This window comes from Salmo salar, chromosome 12, assembly GCF_965601325.2.
Source record: "Salmo salar chromosome 12, fSalSal1, whole genome shotgun sequence".
Taxonomy (NCBI): domain Eukaryota; kingdom Metazoa; phylum Chordata; class Actinopteri; order Salmoniformes; family Salmonidae; genus Salmo; species Salmo salar.
The window spans coordinates 70,624,312-70,635,911 of NC_138302.1; positions in this window are offsets into that span (position 1 = coordinate 70,624,312).

The following is an 11,600-nucleotide window of genomic DNA, read 5'->3' on the forward strand; positions in this document are numbered from 1 at the left end:
GAAAGTTAGTTAGCTACGTTAGCTAGCTAACGTGTAAAGACATTATAGCCAAAATAGCTAATGACGTTAACGTTAGCTAAGTTAGCCAAGTTCTTCTTTGCAAATTGACGAGATATTGCTAGCTATTTAACACTTCCAGAATATTGTATTATATATTGTTAATTACTAGCTAGCTAGATAATGCGTGTTTAATTTGTATTCTTGCTGTATTTAAATATCCGGTAGCCAACTGTGTCTGTGGCACAAGAAAACGTTCATGGTTACAAAAGTATCTATTCGTCTTAAGACAAAGGTTTAGCTGTTCTAAAGTACATTTACAAGAAATCCTAAAGCATTATTTTCAATTCCATTTCTTCTTAACTTTTTTCTTAGGAAGAAACGTAGGAAAAACCTTAAGAACATTTCCAATAACTTTATTGAGGAATAGCAACTTTGCTTAACTTTCTTCTTAAGTCTATAGTTAAGGAAAAAATGGCAGTTAAGAAGAAATTTCTTCTTAAGAAGGTTTTGTGAATCCGGCCCCTGGTTATCAAGGGGCAAAGTATTGACATGTTTTTTTTGTAATTGACAGATGAGCTTAAAGTTTTCTTTACTGACCATGATTTTCACTTGTCTGACCGCTTGCATGATGACGAGTTTCTCACACGGCTGGACTATCTGGGTGATGTTTTTTCTTTCCTGAATGATCTGAATCTAGGATTTACAGGGACTCTCCGCAAATATATTCAATGTGCAGGATAAAATTAAGGCTATGATTAAGAAGTTGGAGCTCTTCTCTGTCTGCATTAACATGCACAACACATAGGTCTTTCCATCATTGTATGATATTTAGTGTGAAAATGAATTCAAGATTACGGACAATGTCAAATGTGATATAACGAAGCACCTGACTGAGTTGGGTGCGCAATTAGGCAGGTACTTTCCCGAAATGGATGACAAAAACAACTGGATTCGTTATCCCTTTCATGCCCTGGCTCCAGTCCACTTATCGATATCTGAACAAGAGAGCCTCACTCCGAAATTGCAATAAGCGGTTCTGTGAAAATATAATTTAATCAGAAGCCACTGCCAGATTCTTGGATTGGGATGCACTCAGAGTATCCTGCCTTGGAATATCGCGCTGTTAAGACACTGATGCCCTTTGCAACCACGTACCTAGAGTTGAAGTCGGAAGTTTACATAAAAACTTGTTTTTCAACAGCTCCACAAATTCCTTGTTAACAAACTATAGTTTTGGCAAGTTGGTTAGGACAAAGTAATTTTCCAACAATTGTTTACAGACAGATTATTTCACTTATGATTCACTGTATCACAATTCCAGTGGGTCAGAAGTTTACATACACTAAATTGACTGTGCCTTTAAACAGCTTGGAAAATTCCGGAAAATGATGTCATGGCTTTAGAAGCTTCTGATAGGCTAATTGACATAATTTGAGTCAATTGGAGGTGTACCTGTGGATGTATTTCAAGGCCTACCTTCAAACTCAGTGCGTCTTTGCTTGACATCATGGGAAAATCAAACGAAATCAGCCTAGACCTCAGAAAATAAATTGTAGACCTCCACAAGTCTGGTTCATGCTTGGGAGCAATTTCCAAATGCCTGAAGGTACCGCATTCATCTGTACAAACAATAGTATGCAAGTATAAACAACATGGGACCACGCAGCTGTCATACTGCTCAGGAAGGAGACGCATTCTGTCTCCTAGAGATTATCGTACTTTGGTGCGAAAAGTGCAAATCAATCCCAGAACAACAGCAAAGGACCTTGTGAAGATGCTGGAGGAAACAAGTACAAAAGTATCTATATCCACAGTAAAGCGAGTCCTATATCGACATACCTTGAAAGGCCGCTCAGCAAGGAAGAAGCCACTGCTCCAAAACCGCCATAAAAAAAGCCAGACTTTTTGGAGAAATGTCCTCTGGTCTGATGAAACAAAAATAGAACTGTTTGGCCATAATGACCATCGTTATGTTTGGAGTAAAAAGGGGGATGCTTGCAAGCTGAAGAACACCATCCCAACCGTGAAGCACGGGGTTGGCAGCATCATGTTGTGGGGGTGCTTTGCTGCAAGAGGGACTGGTGCACTTCACAAAATAGATGGCATCATGAGGTAGGAAAATGATGTGGATATATTGAAGCAACATCTCAAGACATCAGTCAGGAAGTTAAAGCTTGGTCGCAAATGGGTCTTCCAAATGGGCAATGACCCCAAGCATACTTCCAGAGATGTGGCAAAATGGCTTAAGGACAACAAAGTCAAGGTATTGAAGTGGCCATCACAAAGCCCTAACCTCAAACCTATAGAAAATTTGTGGGCAGAACTGAAAAAGTGTGTGCGAGCAAGGAGGCCTACAAACCTGACTCAACTACACCAGCTCTGTCATGAGGAATGGCCCAAAATGTACCCAACTTATTGTGAGAAGCTTGTTGAAGGCTACCCGAAACGTTTGACCCAAGTTAAACAATTTAAAGGCATTGATACCAAATACTAATTGAGTGTATGTAAACTCCTGACCCACTGGGAATGTGATGAAAGAAATTAAAGCTGAAATAAATAATTCTCTCTACTATTATTCTGACATTTCACATTCTTAAAATAAAGTGGTGATCCTAACTGACCTAAGACAGGGAATTTTTACTAGGATTAAATGCCAGGAATTGTGGAAAAACTGAGTTTAAATGTATTTGGCTAAGATGTATGTAAACTTCCGACTTCAACTGTATGTGAAAGTGGATTCTCAGCCCTCACTAGCATGAAAACTAAATACAGGCACAGACTGTGTGTGGAAAATGATTTAAGACTGCGACTCTCTCCAATACAACCCAACCCAACATTGCAGAGTTTTGTGCATCCTTTCAAGCACAGCTTCTCATTAACCTGTGGTGAGTTATTCACAATTTTAGACGAACAAATAAGGTTTCTGTCAAGATTTTCGTATTGATCGGACCAAGGCGCAGCGTGAGTAGCGTTCCACATATTTATTATAACGTGAAACTTCAGCAAAATACAGAAACAATAAATGATCAAACGAACCATGAAGACAGTGAATTACAAACAAGCACCTACACAAAAACAAGATCCCACAAAACACAGTGGAGAAATGGCTGCCTAAATATGATCCCCAATCAGAGAAAACGCTAAACAGCTGCCTCTGATTGGGAACCATACCAAGCACACCAACATAGAAATAAGCAACATAGAACACCCCCAGTCACGCCCTGACCTACTATACCATAGAGAACCAAGGGCTCTCTATGGTCATGGTGTGACAGTTTCAAATGTAAGATGGCTAAATAAAGAGCAATATTATTGATTCATTTTATTTGTGCCCTGGTCCTATAACAGCTCTTTGTCACTTCCCACGAGCCGGGTTGTGACAAAAACTCACACTCATTCTTAAGTTTAATAAATGTATCGTATAGCGTGTGTGTGGCAGGCTTACAATGATTGCAAAAAACAACAATTGAGAGTGTGCTGACCCTGGTGCTAGAGAGGGTACGCAGCTAGAGGTTGAATGTTTGAAGGGGTACAGGACTATAAAAAGTTTGGAAGCCCCTGCTCTAAACAACCTTGGCTACATTGAACATCGAATCCAATTCCTCCAATCTTTTTTGTCTGTGTTTTTGCGCCGAGAAATCTGCAGGCCTTACAATCGCAAAATATTGAGAAAGAAAGCAGAAGAAGGGGATGTAGAGGGGAGAAACTCTCTCACCTGGTTACCATAGAAACGTGTCTTCTCCTTACTCTAATATCAGCCCTGAGCACAGACAGCCAGAGCACAGTCTGATCTCACACAGAACACTCGAGAAGACAGACAGCATGCATTTTTAAAGCTGCCTCACCTCATACATTTACAATTCCACAGGTCTCATGTACACACCTTCCATACACACCACACAATGCCACTGACTGTAACACACCTCACAATGTTTGTCATATATCAGTGAATTCATTTTTTATTCAATACTACACTTAAAATGTCAATGTTGCATTGCTCACCTGTATTGCTCACAACGTTATTTTATACATGTACACAGTATCATAATCATGGATCTCTACGCAGTTATGCTCACTACATGGTTCTAATAACATCTATCAACACTGCAGCAGTTTAGTCCAATTCTCAGCTCAACACGACTTCAAACCCAAACTGAAAATATTTCACATGCACACACGCGCGCACGCCCACACACACACAGCTCTTTGACAACACTTCCCTCTCCAAGCCAGCATTGAACACAGCCTACAATTTGAGAAAAGCCTACTCTTAGTTACCGCACATGTGCGGGGGCAGACTTTAAATTACACCAGCCTAAAAAACAAAGGTTTTTGTTAAGATCCAGTGTTACATCTAGCTGTGTGTAATTAATCTCTATTTGACATAATTAATTGCCTATTTCAGATTCGTCCATGACTGGTGCACATAAATGATTGACACTAGAGGTTAGAGGAACGAAAGGAGAAAGAGCAGGGGTCCACTCAGACTGTCTGATAATGCTATGACTTTACAACAGCCTTCTATATTTCCACTGGATCCAGGGGATGTTACTCTATTGGGATGTTTTGTGCTCAACAATTGGGCTTATTCATTTGAGCACACAAACCAAATTTAACAAAATCTGGCAAGGGACAAATCTAACAGAAAAACTGGTTCTGAGGTCAGTGATGTGAAACGTGAATGGTGCAGATAGAAACAGAATGAATAAATCTGACATGATTCCATACTCTATGACAAGTACCCCTATCTGTTCTACACGATACATTTGCAGTACCAGTCAAAAGTTTAGACCCACCTACTCATTCAAAGGTTTTTCTTTATTTTAAATATTTTCTACATTGTAGAATACTATTGAAGACATCGAAACTATGAAATAACACATATGGAATCATGTAGTAACCAATAAAGTTTTAAACAAATCAAAACATATTTTATATTCTTCAAAGTAGCCACCTTTTGCCTTGATGACAGCTTTGCACACTCTTGGCATTCTCTCAACCAGCTTCACCTGGAATGCTTTTACAACAGTCTTGAAGGAGTTCCAACATATGCTGATCCCTTTTAGGCTGCTTTTCCTTCCCTCTGCGGTCCAAAACATCCCAAACCATCTCGATTGGGTTGAGGTCAGGTGATTGTGGAGGCCAGGTCATCTGATGCACCACTCCATCATTCTCCTTCTTGGTCAAATAGCCCTTACACAGCCTGGAGGTGTGTTGGGTCATTGTCCTGTTGAAAAACAAATGATAGTCCCACAAGCGCAAACCAGATGGGATGGCGTATCGCTGCAGAATGCTGTGGTAGCCATGATGGTTAAGTGTGCCTTGAATTCCAAATAAATCACAGACAGTGTCACCAGAAAAGCACCCCCACACCATCACACCTCCTCCTTCATGCTTCACGCTGGGAACCACACATGCAGAGATAATCCGTTAACCTACTCTGCATCTCACAAAGACATGGTGGTTGGAACCAAAAATCTCAAATTCAGACTCATCAGACCAAAGGACAGATTTCCACCGGTCTAATGTCTATTGCTCGTGTTTCTTGGCCCAAGCAAGTCTCTTCTTCTCAATGGTGTCCTTTAGAAGTGGTTTCTTTGAAGCAATTCGACCAATTCGACCATGATTCACGCAGTCTCCTCTGAACAGTTGATGTTGAGATGTGTCTGTTACTTGAACTCTGTGAAGCATTTATTTGGGCTGCAATTTCTGAGGCTGGTAACTATAATGAACTTATCCTCTGCAGCAGAGGTAACTCAGTGTCTTCCTTTCCTCATGAGAACCAGTTTAATCATAGCGCTTGATGGTTTTTGCGACTCCAATTGAAGAAACTTTCAAAGTTCTTGAAATTTTCCAGATTGACTGACCTTCATGTCTTAAAGTAACGATGGACTGTCATTTATCTTTGCTTATTTGAGGTGTTCTTGCAATAATATGGACTTGGTCTTTTACCAAATTGGGCTATCTTCTGTATACCACCCCTACCTTGTCAAAACACAACTGATTGGCTCATTAACGCATTAAGAAGGAAAGAAATTCCACAAATTAACATTTAACAAGGCACACCTGTTATATGAAATGCATTCCAGGTGACTACCTCATGAAGCTGGTTGAGAGAAGGCTACTTTGAAGAATCTCAAATATAAAATATATTTAGATTTGTTTAACACTTTTTTGGTTATTACATGATTCCATATATGTTATTTCATAGTTTGGATGTCTTCACTATCAATCTACAATGTAGGAAATTGTAAAAATAAAGAAAAACCCTGGAATGAGTAGGTGTGTCCTAACTTTTGACTGGTACTGTATATCTAAACATAGTGTAACGTTGCATCCTGAACAGGCCACTTGACCCTGAGTTATGGAAACCTCTACTACACAACCTTTTGGATCGTTAGTGATGGACATCAGTTATTTATAATCCCTTTTCCCCTGAAAAAAACTCTGTCCATTCTACTCGTGCAGCCTACTTGGAGTAGGCCTACTCTTTATTCATATTCTAATCAAATCAAAGTTTATTTGTCACGTGTGCCGAATACAACCTTACAGTGAAATGCTTACTTACAGGCTCTAACCAACAGTGCAATTTTTAAGTAAAAAAAAAAGGTATTAGGTGAACAATAGATAAGTAAAGAAATAAAAACAACAGTAAAAAAATTACAGTAATGAGGCTATGTACAGTAGCGAGGCTATAACAGTAGTGAGGCTATATACAGGCACCGGTTAGTCGGGCTGATTGAGGTAGTATGTACATGTAGGTATGGTTAAAGTGACTATGCATATATGACAAACAGAGAGTAGCAGTAACATATAAGAGGGGTTGGCGGGTGGTGGGTGGTGGGTGGTGGGTGGTGGGTGGCGGGACACAATGCAGATAGTCCGGATAGCCAATCTGCGAGGGCACAGGTTAGTTGGGCTAATTGAGGTAGTATGTAAATGAATGTATAGTTAAAGTGACTATGCATACTGTATATGATAAACAGAGAGTAGCAGCAGCGTAAGAGAGGGATTGGGGGGGGCACATAGTGAAAATAGTCTGGGAATCCATTTGATTACCTGTTCAGGAGTCTTCTGGCTTGGGGGTAAAAACTGTTGAGAAGCCTTTTGGTCCTGGACTTGGCGCTCCGGTACAGCTTGCCATGCAGTAGTAAAGAGAACAGTCTACGACTGGGGTCTTTGACCATTTTTAGGGCCTTCCTCTGACACCACCTGGTATAGAGGTCCTGGATGGCAGGCAGCTTAGCGCCAGTGATGTACTGGGCTGCACGCACTACCATCAGTAGTGCCTTGCGGTCGGAGGTCGAGCAGTTTCCGTACCAGGCAGTGATGCAACCAGTCAGGATGCTCTCGATGTTGCAGCTGTAGAACTTTTTGAGGATCTGAGGACCCATGCCAAATCTTTTTAGTTTCCTGAGGGGGAATAGGCTTTGTCGTGCCTTCTTCACGACTGTCTTGGTGTGTTTGGACCATTCTAGTTTGTTGATGATGTGGACACCAAGGAACTTGAAGCTCTCAACCTGCTCCACTACAGCCCCGTCGATGAGAATGTGGGCATGCTCGGTTCTCCTTTTCCTGTAGTCCACAATCATCTCCTTAGTCTTGGTTACGTTGAGGGATAGGTAGTTATTCTGGCACCACTCGGCGAGTTCTCTGACCTCCTCCCTGTAGGCTGTCTCGTTGTTGTCGGTGATCAAGCCTACCACTGTTGTGTCGTCTGCAAACTTAATGATGGTGTTGGAGTCGTGCCTGGCCACACAGTCGTGGGTGAACAGGGAGTACAGGAGGGGACTGAGCACGCACCCCTGAGGGGCTCCAGTGTTGAGGATCAGCGTGGCTGATGTGTTGCTACCTACCCTCACCACCTGGGGTGGCCCGTCAGGAAGTCCAGGATCCAGTTGCAAAGGGGGGTGTTTAGTCCCAGGATCCTTAGCTTAGTGATGAGCTTTGAGGGTACTATGGTGTTGAACGCTGAGTTGTAGTCAATGAATAGCATTCTTACATAGGTGTTCCTTTTGTCCAGGTGGGAAAGGGCAGTGTGGAGTGCAATAGAGATTGCATCATCTGTGGATCTGTTTGGGTGGTATGCAAATTGGAGGGGGTCTAGGGTTTCTGGGATAATGGTGTTGATGTAAGCCATTACCAGCCTTTAAAAGCACTTCATGGCTATCGACGTGAATGCTATGGGTCTGTAGTCATTTAGGCAGGTTGCCTTAGTGTTCTTGGGCACAGGGACTATGGTGGTCTGCTTGAAACATGTTGGTATTACAGCCTCAATCAAGGACATTTTTAAAATGTCATTGAAGACACCTGCAAGTTGGTCAGCACATGCCCGGAGCACACGTCCTGGTAATCCGTCTGGCACCGCAGCATTGTGAATGTTGACTTGTTTAAAGGTCTTACTCACTTCGGCTACGGAGAGTGTGATCACACAGTCGTCCGGAACAGCCGATGCTCTCATGCATGCCTCAGTGTTGCTTGCCTCGAAGTGAGCATAGAAGTGGTTTAGCTCGTGTGGTAGGCTCGTGTCACTGGGCAGCTCGCGGCTGTGCTTCCCTTTGTAGTCTGTAACAGTTTGCAAGCCCTGCCACATAAGACAAGCGTCGGAGGCGGTGTAGTATGATTCAATCTTAGCCCTGTATTGATGCTTTGCCTGTTTGATGGTTCGTCGGAGGGCATAACAGGATTTCTTATAGGCTTCCGCGTTAGAGTCATGCACCTTGAAAGCGGCAGCTCTACCATTTAGCTCAGTGCGAATGTTGCCTGTAATCCATGGCTTCTGGATGGGGTATGTACGTACAGTCACTGTGGGGGGGACGTCCTCGATGGACTTATTGATAAAGCCAGTGACTGATGTGGTGTACTCCTCAATGCCATCAGAAGAATCCCGTAACATGTTCCAGTCTGTGATAGCAAAACAGTCCTGTGGTTTAGCATCTGCTTCATCTGACCACTTTTTATGGACCGAGTCACTGGTGCTTCTTCCTTTAATTGTTGCTTGTAAGCAGGAATCCGGAGGATAGAATTGTGGTCAGATTTACCAAATGGAGGGTGAGGGAGAGCTTTGTACGCATCTCTGTGTGTGGAGTACAGGTGATCTAGATTTTTTTCCCTCTGGTTGCACATTTAACATGTTGATAGAAATTAGGTAGAACTGATTTAAGTTTCCCTGCATTAAAGTCTTCGGCCACTAGGAGCGCAGCCTCTGGGAGAGCGGTTTCTAATGTTCTCTATTGAAATGAATTACATTATGATTACCATTGCTCTCTTGGGGCGTTGTAGGATAGGCTAAATGCAGGTAATAGAGGCCTTGAATAGATGAATCTATTCATGTCCTTGGAGGTCCACAATGGTTCCAGCTTATCACTTGACTGTGGAGGAAGAAGGAAGAACTGTGGAGGAAGAAGTACAACATACATATTCTAATAGGTTAATCAAACAGTCTCAGCACAAATTTCAAGGATTTTTGTAAACAAAGGAAAGCATATGACTAAACAGCAGGACATTTTTTAAATAAAGATTGTTCCAGAATAGTACACTCTTCATAGCAGTATTGTCTTGTCATCAATATAGCATGAAGGTATTTAGTGTAAGAATAGCCCATGTTCATCAGCTCAGTATATAGGCCAAGAATGTGCTGAGGACCTTATGTGTTATGTTCAGAGGTAAATTGGCTCTGGCAGACAAAACAGCCAAATACGTAAATCGATTCTCAATTATGATACAGTTCTAGAAACTTAAAGCCCTGTAATTTCATATCACATAAAAATAATTTCATACATATAAAATATACATTTACTGCACAATGTTTTAACCGTTTTAATTGTTTCAGTGTTTTCATTTTAACACAGTTGCAGCCGACAATATTTTTAAGTTACAACACATTTCTGGCGTCCTTCTGTTACACACAGGTATTCGGAGAAGCTATAGATACAGTGCCTTCAGAAAGTATTCATACCCCTTGACTTATTTCACATTTTGTTGTGTTACAGCCTGAATAAAAAATTGATTAAATGTATTTATTTTTCTCACCCATCTACACGCAATACCCCATAATGAGAAAGTGAAAACATGTTTTTTGACATTTTTGCAAATAAATATTCAATTTACATAAGTATTCACACTCCTCAGTCAATGCTTTGTAGAAGCACCTTTGGCAGCGATTACAGCTGTGAGTCTTTCTGCGTAAGTCTCTAAGAGCTTTGCACACCTGGATTTTACAATAATTGCACATCATTCTTTTTAGAATTCTTCAAGCTCTGTCAAGTTGGTTGTTGATCATTGCTAGACAGTCCTTTTCAAGTCTTGCCGTAGATTTTCAAGCCAATTTAAGTCAAAACTGTAACTAGGCCACTCAGGAACATTCAATGTCGTCTTGGTAAGCATCTCCAGTGTATATTTGGCCTTGTGTGTTAGGTTATGTCCTGCTGAAGGTGAATTTGTATCCCAGTGTCTGTTGGAAAGCAGACTGAACCAGGTTTTCCTCTAGGATTTAGCCCGTGCTTAGCTCTATTTCGTTTCTTTTTATCCTACAAAATTCCATAGTCCTTGCTGATGACAAGCATATCCATAACTGGATGCAGCCACCACCATGTTTGAAAATATTTAGAGTGGTACTCAGTGAGGTGTTTTGTTGGATTTGCCCCAAACATAACGCTTTGTATTCAGGACATAAAGTTTATTTCTTTGCCAAATATTTTGCAGTTTTACTTTAGTGCCTTATTGCAAACAGGATACATGTTTTGGAATATTTTTATTCTGTGCAGTCTTCCTTCTTTTCACCACGAGTGTTGTAAAGTAACTACAATGTTGTTGATCCATCCTGTTTTCTCCTATCACAGCCATTAAACTCTGTAACTGTTTTAAAGTCACCATTGGCCTCATGGTGAAATCCCTGAGCGGTTTTCTTCCTCTCTGGCAACTGAGTTAGGAAGGACATCTGTATCTTTGTAGTGACTGGGTATGTTGATACACCATCCAAAGTGTAATGAATAACTTCACCATGTTTAAAGGGATATTCAATGTCTGCATTTTATTTTATTTTTTTACCCATCTACAACTAGGTGTCCAAAGCGAGGCCTTGGAAAACCTCTCCTGTCTTTGTGGTTGAATCTGTGTTCGAAATTCACTGCTCGACTGAGGGACCTTACAGATAATTGTATGTGTGGGGTACAGAGATGATGTAGTCATTCAAAAATCATGTTAAACACTATTATTGCACACAGAGTGTCCGTTCAATGTATTATGTGACTTTTTAAGCACATGTTTACTCCTGAACTTATTCAGGCTTGCCATAACAAAGGGTTTGAATAGTTATTGACTCAAGACATTTCAGCTTTCCATTTTTTATTAATTTGTAAACATTTCTAAAAACATAATTCCACTTTGACATTATTGGGTATTGTGTGTAGGCCAGTGACACAAAATGTCAATTTAATCAATTTCAAATTTACACTGTAACACAACAACATTTTGAAAACGTCAAGGGGAGTGAATACGTTCTGAAGGCACTGTAGCTAATTAAATCAGGTGGTCGCATTCGTCTTCCGTACGCAAACATTTTTTATTTATTTATTTTATTTCACCTTGATTTAACCAGG